The sequence below is a fragment of the Callionymus lyra genome, chromosome 19 (assembly GCF_982586985.1).
Source record: "Callionymus lyra chromosome 19, fCalLyr1.hap1.1, whole genome shotgun sequence".
Lineage (NCBI taxonomy): Eukaryota > Metazoa > Chordata > Actinopteri > Syngnathiformes > Callionymidae > Callionymus > Callionymus lyra.
The window spans coordinates 16,101,301-16,113,844 of NC_141836.1; the positions used below are offsets into that span (position 1 = coordinate 16,101,301).

Below are 12,544 nucleotides of genomic sequence, written 5' to 3' on the forward strand. Positions count from 1 at the left end.
TGTTGACTTTATAAACATGAGAGCTAGGGTGAAAAGAAGGATGGAAAGAAGAGAAGCGAGTGTGGAGAAAGTCAAACAAGGGAAACACAGTGTTACCGGCTCTATTTACAAAGTGAGGTGGAAACAAGACTGAGTGAAGAACTGTCATTCAAATGTCAAACCGTGGCTCATCCACAGAAAAGGATTCGACTCATTAAATCGAAACCTGCTTGAACTTTTAAAAAAAAGTTGTTTTTTTTCGACGGGAGCTGCATAACAACATTTGTGTACATTTGTTTTATACATTGATTATTTTTCTCAATTAATCAAGCTGTCGCTTAAAGAACAGATTCACATTGACATCAGAGTGAGGACATCGTCCCTGTGAATGAATAAAGTTATTGTTGATATCGCAGTTGGAATCCAAAACATGGATCAAAGATTTTTACATTTGCATCTGAAGGTATGAATATGCGTCACACTTTTTCTCCCTCAATCCATCTACATTGGAAATCAAGGAGTTTTTCATAATGTTTTGAGTCAGAGCACAGACTAACTACAATAAATATTTAATTATTTCCATTACAAAGCCATAGACGTAAGCGCCTACTTGGTAAATGGTCAGTTAAGTTCAAAAGAAAATTATTGATTCAGTTCCAAGCAAGTACTTCCCTTTTATCAAAGATTATTTATATCAGGGATCCCAGAACTGCTGCCTGTGGGCCGTTGACTGTCATTGAGATGATGTTCTTCGGCCCTCCATGTTTTCATAAATACCTGCGAGCGAGGGATTCCATCTCTGGTTTAGAGCCGCAAAGTTAAGGACTAAAGATGGTAACATAACATTTTTTATTTAGCTTTGATTATATTGTTAAAATGTTAGATTTTTTGGTATAATTCAGCAAAAAAAAGGGCCAATTTCACCGTAATTTTTTATTAAACAGCAAAATATAAATTGAAATTTGTATCACACGGAGAAAAAAAGGCCGAGACCTTTAAGTATAAACAAGAATGTACCTTTTAGACCCCTTATTTAGATGCAAAACTTAAATAAATTATACGTTTTACTTTTATTTTTGCCCAATTAAAGCCTCACCTAACGTGAATAAACAGAACTCAAAAAAACAAATGTTCTGAATTAAGCTCTCAGCAGAAAAAAAAACAATAGTTTCCACAATAGTTCCCGGGGTAGGATTACGCTGTAGATCTGACCTCTAAAGTCATTGCAAGTACATGTGCAATCCAAAGCAAAGCTGTTAACATCCGTCCAATTGCATGTAGGAGAAGAGTGAAACAAACATGTTATCCTGGTAAGTCACCGAGCTGCTTTTAATGCAAATGAGATTGAGTGGGTAAGATTAGAGCTGACTTTATTGGTTTGATTGTGGATTACTAAAAGAAGGACAGTTTTAAATCACTAGTCCCATTGACATCTGAGTGCATTAGGGATGTTTATTTGGACCGCGACACAATAAATACCTTTGGGGGTAATTTGCCTGAAGTATACACGAGGAGGGAGGAGATTTATAGAAACGTTTCTGGGATTATATCAGGTTTTTAAGAGTGAGATCCGGAAGAAGATTCGAGCCGCTGACTTCTTTACAATCCACCTCAGCAATGAAAGAGAGGCTTGAGTCTAGTGCAGCGAAAGAGACTGGCTGAGACATGTACATCCAGATTATCTTAAACTCTCAGGCTCAACATGGACACAAACTATCACAGCTAAGCGGAGCAAAGGAGTGAGTTTATAAACCCCCCCTGGATCGCACGCATCTACACACATGAATCCTGTTTAAAGAAAAAAGACCAAGAACATAAAGCATAGCAAAGACAAATACAGTAGGAATTTGAGACTTATTTTAATTAGAAGTGTCAAATTATTGTATTAGTTAAGATCCAATGATGTATTTTTAACGTGAATGAATAAATGAATAGTTTTATTTCGCTTACAACATAAAACACTTATTATTTTTTATAGATTTATGCGAAAGAACAAAGCAATTTTCAGACCTGCAGGTGGAAACGAGAGGTTGCAGAAACACAGCAGAATGTGTTCAAAACAACAACTGACTTTATGATTGACGTATAAGAAAATGTGCATACATTTTTCGTATCTGCCGAAATCATACATTTAAATGAAAATACATTTTCTAGATGAGATTAAAAAGACACCGGCAACATAAGTGTTTGTGTGTCGTTTTGTAGAATAAAAGTTTTCTCTGAAAAAATAGTTTGGCTTGTGCCACTTATTAGTAAAACGTGTTTTTAAGTTGATATTTTCAACGAGCTCAACAGCCAAATCGGTACTGATCTGCTCTGTTGTTGTCATGGAGTTAATACTTCACACACTATGTCCTCCTTTTTTCAAAAAAAAGTTGACACCTTTTTCGACTTTTCTTGTAAAGAAGGGAGTAATAAAAACAGCAGACACACCCTCCTTCCCCCTCGGCAAACATGGAGAGTTCACTCCCTCTAAATCCAATCCACAAATACCTCTGAGCAGAAACAAACTGGACCAACTTTACTATATTAACCATGTACTTAAAATACACTTCTATTTGCAGACATTTACATTTACTGTTTGTAAAAAAAATATTCGGAACAAACTGCCTGAGGCTGACTTGTCACTCATCAAGCTGATCAAAACGATACTGATAAATCCCTTATGCCTCCTCTCAAATCTTTCCTTCAAAAGCAGGAGAAAAAAAAAAAGATGAGATAAAGGGAGAGACATCAACCAGGGAGGAGAGTAGCATCTAAATATAGATAGTTTGGAGTCGGAAGAAACAAAAGAAAGTGGAAGGGACACTGAAGACGAAAGAGGCAAAAAACGAGGGGGGAAGGAGTTGAGGCGAAAAACAAAGACGCTGGAATAAATGGAGAGTCTTTTGATGAACGTCCACTTCATGATCAGCATCAACCTAAACTAAAAAAAAATACATCCATTCATCAGACTTTAGGGGGGTTTAGCCTGGACTGGTCAATACTTCTTCTCCGGCGATGAAGAATGCTTTGTTCAGTAAAGGTAATCGACTGGAAAATTTTGAGAGTTGATTTTCTGTGCAAACACCTCGTCATATCTGAGATTCCATTGAGGTTTTCATACAAAAAAAAGTGTTTAGGTTTAACCACCATTATAAAAAGTCTTTGCAATAACATTGTCGTCTAACGTCTCAGGATTTCTGCGGGAGTGTGATGTAAAGAACTGATCTCATGGCCGAGTGTGTGTGCTTCAATATATTCCAATATGTCAGTTTGAGGTGTTTCTATCGATGCTTTTACTTAAAAAAAACACAAATACATTCACGTCCATTTGGTTTTCTTCTGGGAGGTTTAGTCTAAAAGTCAAATCGATTCAACCCTTTTCTGTTAAACCAGTTTTTAAATTTTAGTGCTTCCTTCGTTCACGTTCCAACCGTTGCTCACTGTACACATACTGTATGTGTTTTGTGACAAATTAGTATTTTTTTTGGTATTTTGAGAGGGTAAACATAAACAACATATTTACACACATGACACCGTCTATTTTAACAAGTGTTTGCCTTTGTGGTCCAACTGTAAAGGAAGCAAATCTCAGGTGATGAATGTTGAAGTGAAAGAAGGGTTTTATATTATAAGTCTATAGGTATCGCCTGAAACAGTGAATCCGAGCACGGATGAGTGAAAACGATGCTTGAATAAAAAAAGAACATGATGTCGAGTGTGGTCCAGTTTCATTAACATAATGTGATTTCCCAATCAACCCTTTGATTTTTTTTTTTTTTTTGCGTAAGAGAAATGTTTAGAGAGCTGAACTGAACGAACAAATGAGGAAGGAAAAAGGTGTAAAAACTACTCTTTGTTTTGACCAGAACCCAATATTTAATTTCATTCTGAGGAAGTTATAAAAAAAAATAAAAAAAATCCCATTTTTTCGGAGGTGGTGTCAGGTGACACGCCGCGGCGCAGAAACAATCGGGAGGGACAGCAGAAGTGAGGCAGCGGAGGATGCTGGGGCGAGAAAAAGGAGATTAAAAAAGACCAGGGCGAGGGAAATGGCCAGCCACAGACAAAGGCAGACAGAATGAGCAATGAGAGAAAAGAGGAAGAGAGAGGAGGGGAAAAAACGGAGATGAAGAGACGAGGTGAAAGCTCACTGGTCTGCCACGTGGATTCCAAGGCAACGGAAAGATGCACTTTCTCCCCCCCCCCCCCCAAAAAAGGATGGTTCATATTCCCTTTTACGATTTTGAAAAATGTGAAGTGGAAGAATTGAAGATTGTTTGGAGAGAAGTTGGATGAAAAGAACTGAAGCTATGGGGTCCAAGGAGAAGATGATGACACCCAATAGAAGATTAAGAGGACAGGTGTGACCATAGGTTTGAATGGAGGAGGCGTCCATTGGTATTGTCAATCAAAATGCTATGATTTCCTTCATGATTCAAATCAAAACTTCATCGTTTCACAGCATCTTGAAGTGGACCAGAGCTCCACTTTTTGTCAGCCGCTCGACTAAACGGATGTCTAAATATGAGCGAGGGTCAGGGGGGAAGGATAAAAAATGAGAAAAGGGAACTGGGAGAAGGGTAGAAATGAGAAAGGGAGTCGAGGAAGGGTAAAAATGAGAAATGGAGTAGGGGAGGCCACAGGAGGCACCTGGCCCACTTACAGAGGAGGCGGGGGAGGAGAGGTAGGAGATGGAGGAGTGGGAGGGGACAAGTAAAGGAGATAGGAGGAGAGGAAGAGGGGGGGAGAGCACACAGAGGAGGAGAGGCCAAGGAGGTACAGCTGGGGACAGAGTAGAGGGCAATGTAAGGACGGGGGTGAGGTGAGAGAGGTTGCATTGTGGAGAGAGAGAGAGAGAGAGGAGAAAAAAACGGAATAATGATGGAGAGGACGAGCCAGGAGGAAGAAGAGGTGGCCTCGCGACGCCGAGAATGGAGGACGAGTGTGAGGGATGTGCGTCTGTGCGAGCGTGGGAGTCTAAAAAAATGTGACAAAAAAACTAACACCTCACCCAAAGTATGAAAAAAAAAAGAAAAAAAAAAAAAAGCGGCCACAATGCAGGTCCAATCTCTTCTCCCGGCACAGCGAGCCGGCTGCCCATTCCACTAATATCCCACTAATACCACCCACAGTCCTCGCTCCACCTCACATCAATGAATATTTCATGTCCTGATGGCACTTTTAAAGCAAAAAAACTAATTAGCAAATCCAAGTTGATCTGGCATTAGTCATATCAGGCCAATTAAAAGCCTGGTGCTACTGTACATGTTAATGGCAGCGAAGTGGAATAATCGTACGCTGAGAATGTTAAACAAGCATTGTTAGCGGCACTTTGGCTCTCTAGTCCGCCGACAGATTACAACCAAAAAAAAAAAGCTTCACAAAAGGCAGGAAGAATCATCGTCGCAAACACGGACATGATCTGGGGAATCACCAAAAAACAGATCTTTGAAAGGCAAACTTCTCTGTAAATGATGTTTACGGATTCATGACACACCGAGGTTGTGTGTTAAGGTGTAGTTACACTTGGGGGGGAAATAAATAGTGGCTATTACAAGCAACAAATACAGGGAGAATGTCAGCTCTATTTTCACAAACTGAACTTCAGATAAAAACATTAAAAATAAAATAGAATGACAAAACTTAGTTTAGTCAACAGAATATGTCACCATAATGCTTTATGCTGGTTTTCCAAATAGAGTTTGTTTTTCATTCATTTTTGATAGTTTACAGGTTTATTTTTAAAGGTTAACCAGACTGGAATAAATTAATCAAAGTGTCAATTCACATGCTAATGTTACATGGACAAAATCTGGTTTCTATTTGAAGTAAAACAGCTTTCAGACATTAATACTCAAGATAAAATAAATTGTATAGCCCTTTTTCAAATGCGTCATGGATTGCTACCGGTTGTGGCCCTCCTTTTCTAAAAAGAAAAATATTTGAAAGAGAAAACGCAATAACCAATTTTCATCAAGCTAAATGGCAACTAATGTATGGATTTAAGAGTGTTTTAAATATATATTGGACTCTATTCTATCATCAGTATGTGTCTGTTTGTACAAAACTCTTTTTTCATTTAAATATTTACATTAGAAAATGTGCTTAAGCCCTGCCCACTGAAAATGCTTTGTTTTTTAAATGGAGATTAAATCTTGTTTACCATAACCACACCCACTATGCTGTGATTGGTCAAACATTGAAGTTCGTCACCGCGCGTCATCAATCTCAGAAGTCTCCACCACAGGGACTTGTTTTATAAACAAAGCAGGCGTAATTACAGCTGGAGGAGGTGTGAAGCCATTATTGCGTCATAATGGACTACGCTCTCAAAACCCCTCCTTTGCCAAGATTTCAGACGGGGGAGAACTTCAAATGTTTGAGAGGAATACTTCAACATTTAAAACATTTCAGTGAGTCAGGAAAGTTGAGTTTTGACTTCAGTTGTAAAGTCGTGGTTAAAACTGTGTTTCTACGGATCGATATTAAGCACAGAAGATCTGGTGAGATGAAGAAAAGCACGACTCAATACTAGTGTAGAATCACAATATGACGGTTTAGATTGAGACAGACATCACTAACGCACACAGGGACGTAACAATAAAAAAAAAAAGAATGACAAGGATAACAAGGGCCAGACAAGTGTAGAAGTACATCTTGACGGTGCGTCTGTTTCATCAACCCCTCCGTCTCCTTCTTTCCCTTCCTCTCTCTGCCTGCCTCTCTCACCTGAGCTTTGATATGGAAATCTATTGCCGGGCTGAGCTTGAGGCTAGTTGACTGCTTCTAAAGATGTATTTGCTCAAAGACGCTCAATTTCTCATGAAATGTTCACGCCGTGTGTATAAAAGACTTCATATTTCACTGGGAAAATAACAACTAACAGCCTCGTTGTGCGTGTGCGGCGCTCTCCGACGGCACGACTCAAACAAAGAGCTGCTTAAACCTTCAGGTTCTTTGCAGCTTTTGTGGAATATATACCGAGAAATCATTTAATTTGTAGATTTCACAGAGCAAAGTTTATTTAAAAAAGACCATTATGCACAGAGATCTTAAGGTGAAGCTTTTCAACCTGAAACTTGTGAAATGAAGCCAAAAGGTTAGTGGTAATTGAGGCAGAAACAAACGGCGTGACGGCAAAAGCTAATACATCCCTGGATTCATTTACTATCAAGTGTTGATTTCAACTTTTCATACGCCACAAAAAGACCTTCAACCCCAGACTTAAAAACCTGCACGTCACAAGTGTGGGAGAGACGACACGGCAAATTGCTCTGCAAAGAAAATTCAGGGACAAAGAACAAAAGCCAAGAAAGTATGAGCACTTCATTGAATTCCTGCCGTTGGTGCCGACACATTCATGCGCCGAGATGAAATATTAAGTGAAATCTCAACTTTGGGGGTGGTGATGGAGAGCATCTCTTTTGGCTTAAACTCACCTGTTCGCCAACAAGGGAAGGTGGACGTTTAAGAGAGGGGGAGGCAGGGGGGACAGCTGTTACAAACACAAACACCCCCCCACCTTGTAACCCCACGGGGATTAGGAACACCTGTACTGACTGCCGCACAATGAGCTATAGAAGCAGTTAAGCTAAAAAGCTCTGGTGGATGGAAGAAACTGGGGGATGGTGTCCAGCTTGAGTTAAATATCTGCCAAGTTGAGTCCACATGACAGATCCATGTGTGTCTAAAGTGTTTAATACGTGAGAGGGGACCGAGTGGTGATGGGCGATAAAGAGCCGCAGATTAATGTTACCTAATAAAAGCACAAATATGTTTTAATGGACATCTTGGTTAAATGATGTGTTTTACATTCACACTATCTCCAGGGTTTTATGAAGCAGAAACCACTTCCACACACACACGCACACACACACACACCAGCCTACAACCACCACCTACTCACCAGCAGTCCAACACACAATGAAGAGGCAACAATCACGAGTCTTAAACTAACCGCCCGAATTCAAGCCCACTGCGGCGTTATCTCACAGTGTCCGACCTTTTCCACCAACAAGCAGCATGTGGATCGTATCCATCCAAACAACCTCCACCACCTTCACCGAGCACGACGCACAACTTTGGAAAGTTACTGAAAAAAAGGTCATTATTGGGAGGCGACACCACGAAGAGGACAACGAGGACATTCTGGACAGGGTCTTGATACTTTGTTTTGTACATAAATATAAACCATCAAGGACATTTTAAGGCCTTTACATTTAAAATCCCACCTCTATCACCATCAAGTATGATTTTTTTACCACCTTGTAACAAACTAAATATACTCCATTTGATACGTAAAGAAAAACATTTATCTCGTAAAAAGTAAAAAACTTGCTACAATAAAAACAATGGTTTATTATTTACAAGGACATTTAGAGAAATTGGATGATAATCTTCTTCTGAAACTTTCATCTCAAAAAGGGTTACAGACACTCGGTAAAAAAATGACAATTCCCTTTACTTCACTTCTAGGTTTCAGGGTGGTAATATTAGGCTAAACATAAAATATCCAACTAAAAAAAATAAGCAACTAACCAGTCTGCTTGAGATCTTGAGTCTATAAGACAGAGTTATAAATTATTATTTTATTATTAAACGGGATCAATTTACCGATACCTTTCATGAAATTGATGTTCAATAAATGAGTTCTAGATGCGTGTTAGAAGGCTTGTTTGTATACAAAACCACCTTTTAAGTTACACATCTTTATGAGTCGGTGTTGCATTGTTAAGCCGCTCTTGTCAAAAAATATTTATTTTGAAAACTCTTCTATTGAGTCGACACTATTATCAATAAATTTCTAAAACATTAACGAAAGACAAGAGGGTTTTAGGGACTCAAAATAACCCTCTTGTCACTTTTGAGGACGTTTTTATAGCCTTGAGACATTACAATAAAGCTGTCTTTTAGGACTCAAGGAAATCACTTTCGTTGTGCCTCTATTGGAGTAAACTTGAGTCACTCGCCGTCTGTGTGTTGCACGTTTGTTACCGCACCACTATTTTGAAGTATCTATCTTCCATAACAAGAGGAACACTTAACAGTAGGAATTTCCTGCATGCTACCATCCGCTATGTCGAGTTGAAATCTCACCAAACATAGGAGGGGTTTGAAGATTGTAGTCCTTGGAGTGTCAGGGTTTTTAGGTGCGGCTCTTTTATAAATCAATTTTTTCAAGCATTTTCTATTGACTCTGGGGAGTTTTACTTAGTTTTGACAAGTGCACAGGCTCACACAATCCTATAATAATTGAATAATTGAATAAAAGGCTGTGCAAGGGGCTTATCATATCAAGCATAGAACCCTAGCATAACAACAGGCAGGGCAAAACAAGCAGACAAATCCAGTGGGGCCTTAAGACAATTTGGGAAAATCGCTCAATGGTCTCTTAATCCCCCAGATCCAGTTAGCCATCGTCAAACACACACAGACACGAACATGATTATTTTAGGGCGGCAGCCAGTTTGCTACACTGACAGCGACTATGTTAGCTCAAGCAGGATCGAATAAAAAAGATTCTCTGTAAGGTATTGTAAAGATTCCTCACTTGTTCTTCTATACAACAGCCATCTTTTATATTTTTATGACCTTTTATTGCATGTATTTCTGCGTACATTTCAACCAAACAACTCACGGGTGCGCTCACTCCTGGTTACTCTCATTAACCTTAGTATTTGGAAGAAATCTACACCAATATTGACAGTAATTCATATACTTGTTAAACCGAACATAAATGCAAAGAATATGTACAATCCTGACGCCAGTTCTAGTCATGAATCAAGTCAACGTCAACTCTGCGTGCTCAGAGAAGTTCACCGAGTATGTTCAAATATCGCCAATGAGACGAAGGCCGGTGACAAGTTGAAGCGAACCTGAATAAAGCCTCCCTCGGTGGTGAACGGAGACTGTGAGAAACGAGTGGAGTGAGCGAGCAGACAGCAGACAGGAGACACACTCGCAGATAAAGAGACGCTTTTAGCTCCCGTCACCAATAAACACAAATCACTTGACGCCACAGATTTGAACAGGATCAGATTGAAAACAGCACACAGACAATTAGAGAAATTACAACCCCACCCAACCCCCCCCCCCTCTGCCCCATCGCCCATTCATACTCCAGCTGGAGAAATCCCCCTTTTTTTTAGGAGGTTAATCAGGTGGATCAGGAGGAGAGTCCAGATTGTGAGACAATTACCTTGAGAGTGAAAATAAACTGTTGTGACACATGTGTAGATTCAAACTTCCTCAACTAAACCAAATGACTCAATTTTTAATAGTTAAGATAATAAACAGAAGTACTGAGCTACACATGATGCAACAAAAGCGACAGAGTATTTCCATTCACAGAAAACCATTCGCTTTAAGGCACAAATGACAAGTTGGAAGCTCAGAAAATGTAAGAAAAGTGCCATGATTACTTTCATCTTAAACGTTGAATTAATGCAATTGAATTAAGATAATCTTCTAACTGTCGCAGGCAAATTCAATTGAATCTTTTGTGTTTTCAGTTAACAGTTAATTTACATTTTAAGGTAGGGTTTGCTTGCTTATTTAGATCTCACCACATAACTGCATTCACTTTGTTGAGTCTCCTTATTTAATAAAGGCAATACCAACATCGCAGTAACATGGAAGGAGTGCTTATTTCAATAGGTAATGTTCATTTTTGTGAGAATGTTTGATAACATGATAAAGAAACCCAAAAATGATTGAGCTCTCTTTAACTGCGAGTGGGTTAAGAACCCGAAACGTGCTTGAAAAGTAACTTAAAAGTCGAAAAAACTTATTATATTGGTACGTAGTGTTTTCACAATTAACCTTTTTTTATTGCAGCAGTTCAATGAGATAATAAAACAACAACTCGATTTTTTTTTTTGGTTAAAAACTTGCAGAAAAGTAAAAAACCCAGAGATTAAATACCGGTTGAATAAAGTCATAATATGGTCAAAAGTGAGTGACAGCTCTCAGCGTGCGCTTCGACGCTCAGCTCGGCTGGCAGGTATAATATTATGAGTCACAACGCGTCTTTATCAGTATTTACGGTAGAAGTAGAGCCACAAAAAAAACGCACCACGGGGCCCTTAAAAATACAAACAACTTCTCTTCAGCGACTGTTTTAAAAAAACACAAGTTCATTGACTTGAACACGGATGACAGTCCAGCGGATGCATCGAGACTCTGAGAGGAACCTGTTGGCTCTGGAAGGAAAAAAAACCCGGGTTCGGTCTCGCGAACCCGGGGAAGTCAGACGTACCTGTTACCCCATGGGGTCCCGGGTGGACGGTGTCGCGTCTGCCGATCGGGTGTCTAAAGGGGGGGCAGCAGAGGAGGGGATGCCCAGAGCTCCGGTGCGGTTCTTCCTCTCCCCGGTCCGCCTTCTTTAAAGTGTAATTCCCCCTGTTGTCTCCCACTCCCCGCTATTCCACCACCAGCCCCCTTTTTTTTTTTTCCTCGCTCTTCTTTCCCTCCCCTGCTTTTCCGTGTCTTGGTATCAGGAGCCTCCCCCTCCTCCCCTCCTCTGCCTCCTCCCCCGTGCGACGTCTATGTCGCTCTCTCCCCTCTCTCTCCCTCGCGTCGTGCCCCCCCATCTTCTCCCTTTCACGAAGGAAAACAAAAAAAAACAGGAAACAACTCATTCATCATAGGATCTTTTTTTTTCTTTCTTCTAAATACATTATTAATAATTGATATAATAATCTAGACTTGTTGCTAGTTCTCGCTTGCTTACTCCCCCTTGTGGCCAAACCAAGTCATTAACATTTAACTCTACTACTTTTAATCTCATTTCTAACACAAAGTGTTTTTCTCTTACCTGTGTCATGGCTGGATCCTTACAGACTGCACACATTTCTTTGGTACAGCCTTCCCTGTAGGCAGAATGTGGTAGCTCATGTGCAATGAACGCCTTTTATTTCTCAAAAATGGAATCCACTCCAGGGTTGTGTTTCAACACGTTTATTTTTAAAAAGTGAGTAGATCACCAAAACCTGGGTCATGCTACAAAACTTTTGAGAAACTGTATTTTGAGGGAAAAAGTTCCTTAATGGAGGTGTTGCAACTCATAAAAAGCACCTATTTTAATGTAATACTTTAAATGTAAAAAACACTGTTAATACTTTGTTTTCCCCCTTAAGACGGATAAACGTTCCATGTTCAAAGCCATTTTATAAAAAATAAAAAAACACATTAATATTTTATATTTTACATGTTGTGTTCTATTGAATAATCAAAAATGTATGTCTCACACAAATTCTTAAATAACAGCTCAAACATGGAAGGTTTATTGTTATTATTAGGATTTATTTGCTCTCTTTAGTTGTTATAGACGATGGTTAACTTTGCCAATAGAAGATCAGAATCAGAAACTTTTTATTGCCAGTGATGTAAACACAACATAATATATACATGATATACAAACTTTTAAAATTATTTGATCAGTTTTTAATTAATTTTTTAGCTGTAATGACATTTTAAACTTGCTAGCTTAGGTTGTTTTAGTAAAACTGCAAGCTACTTATATATTATATATTATATATTATTATATATTTATATCATTCTAAGGTTAAATTCAACGCTC

General features: G+C 39.1%; 1 protein-coding gene across 2 annotated transcripts in view; it reads right to left on the reverse strand.

Moving 5' to 3' along the window:
• Window positions 1-11,499, reverse strand: part of zbtb46 (zinc finger and BTB domain containing 46) — a 55,378-nt gene extending 43,879 nt beyond the window's left edge. Inside the window, exon 1 of one of the 2 annotated variants that reach the window (XM_087780782.1) lies at window positions 11,222-11,492. The gene's annotated coding sequence lies outside the window, so the exon portion shown is untranslated. Of the gene's footprint in view, window positions 1-11,221 lie in introns of both variants that reach the window. The other variant, XM_087780781.1, reaches the window with a different exon arrangement.
• Between the last annotated feature and the right edge of the window lie 1,045 nt (window positions 11,500-12,544).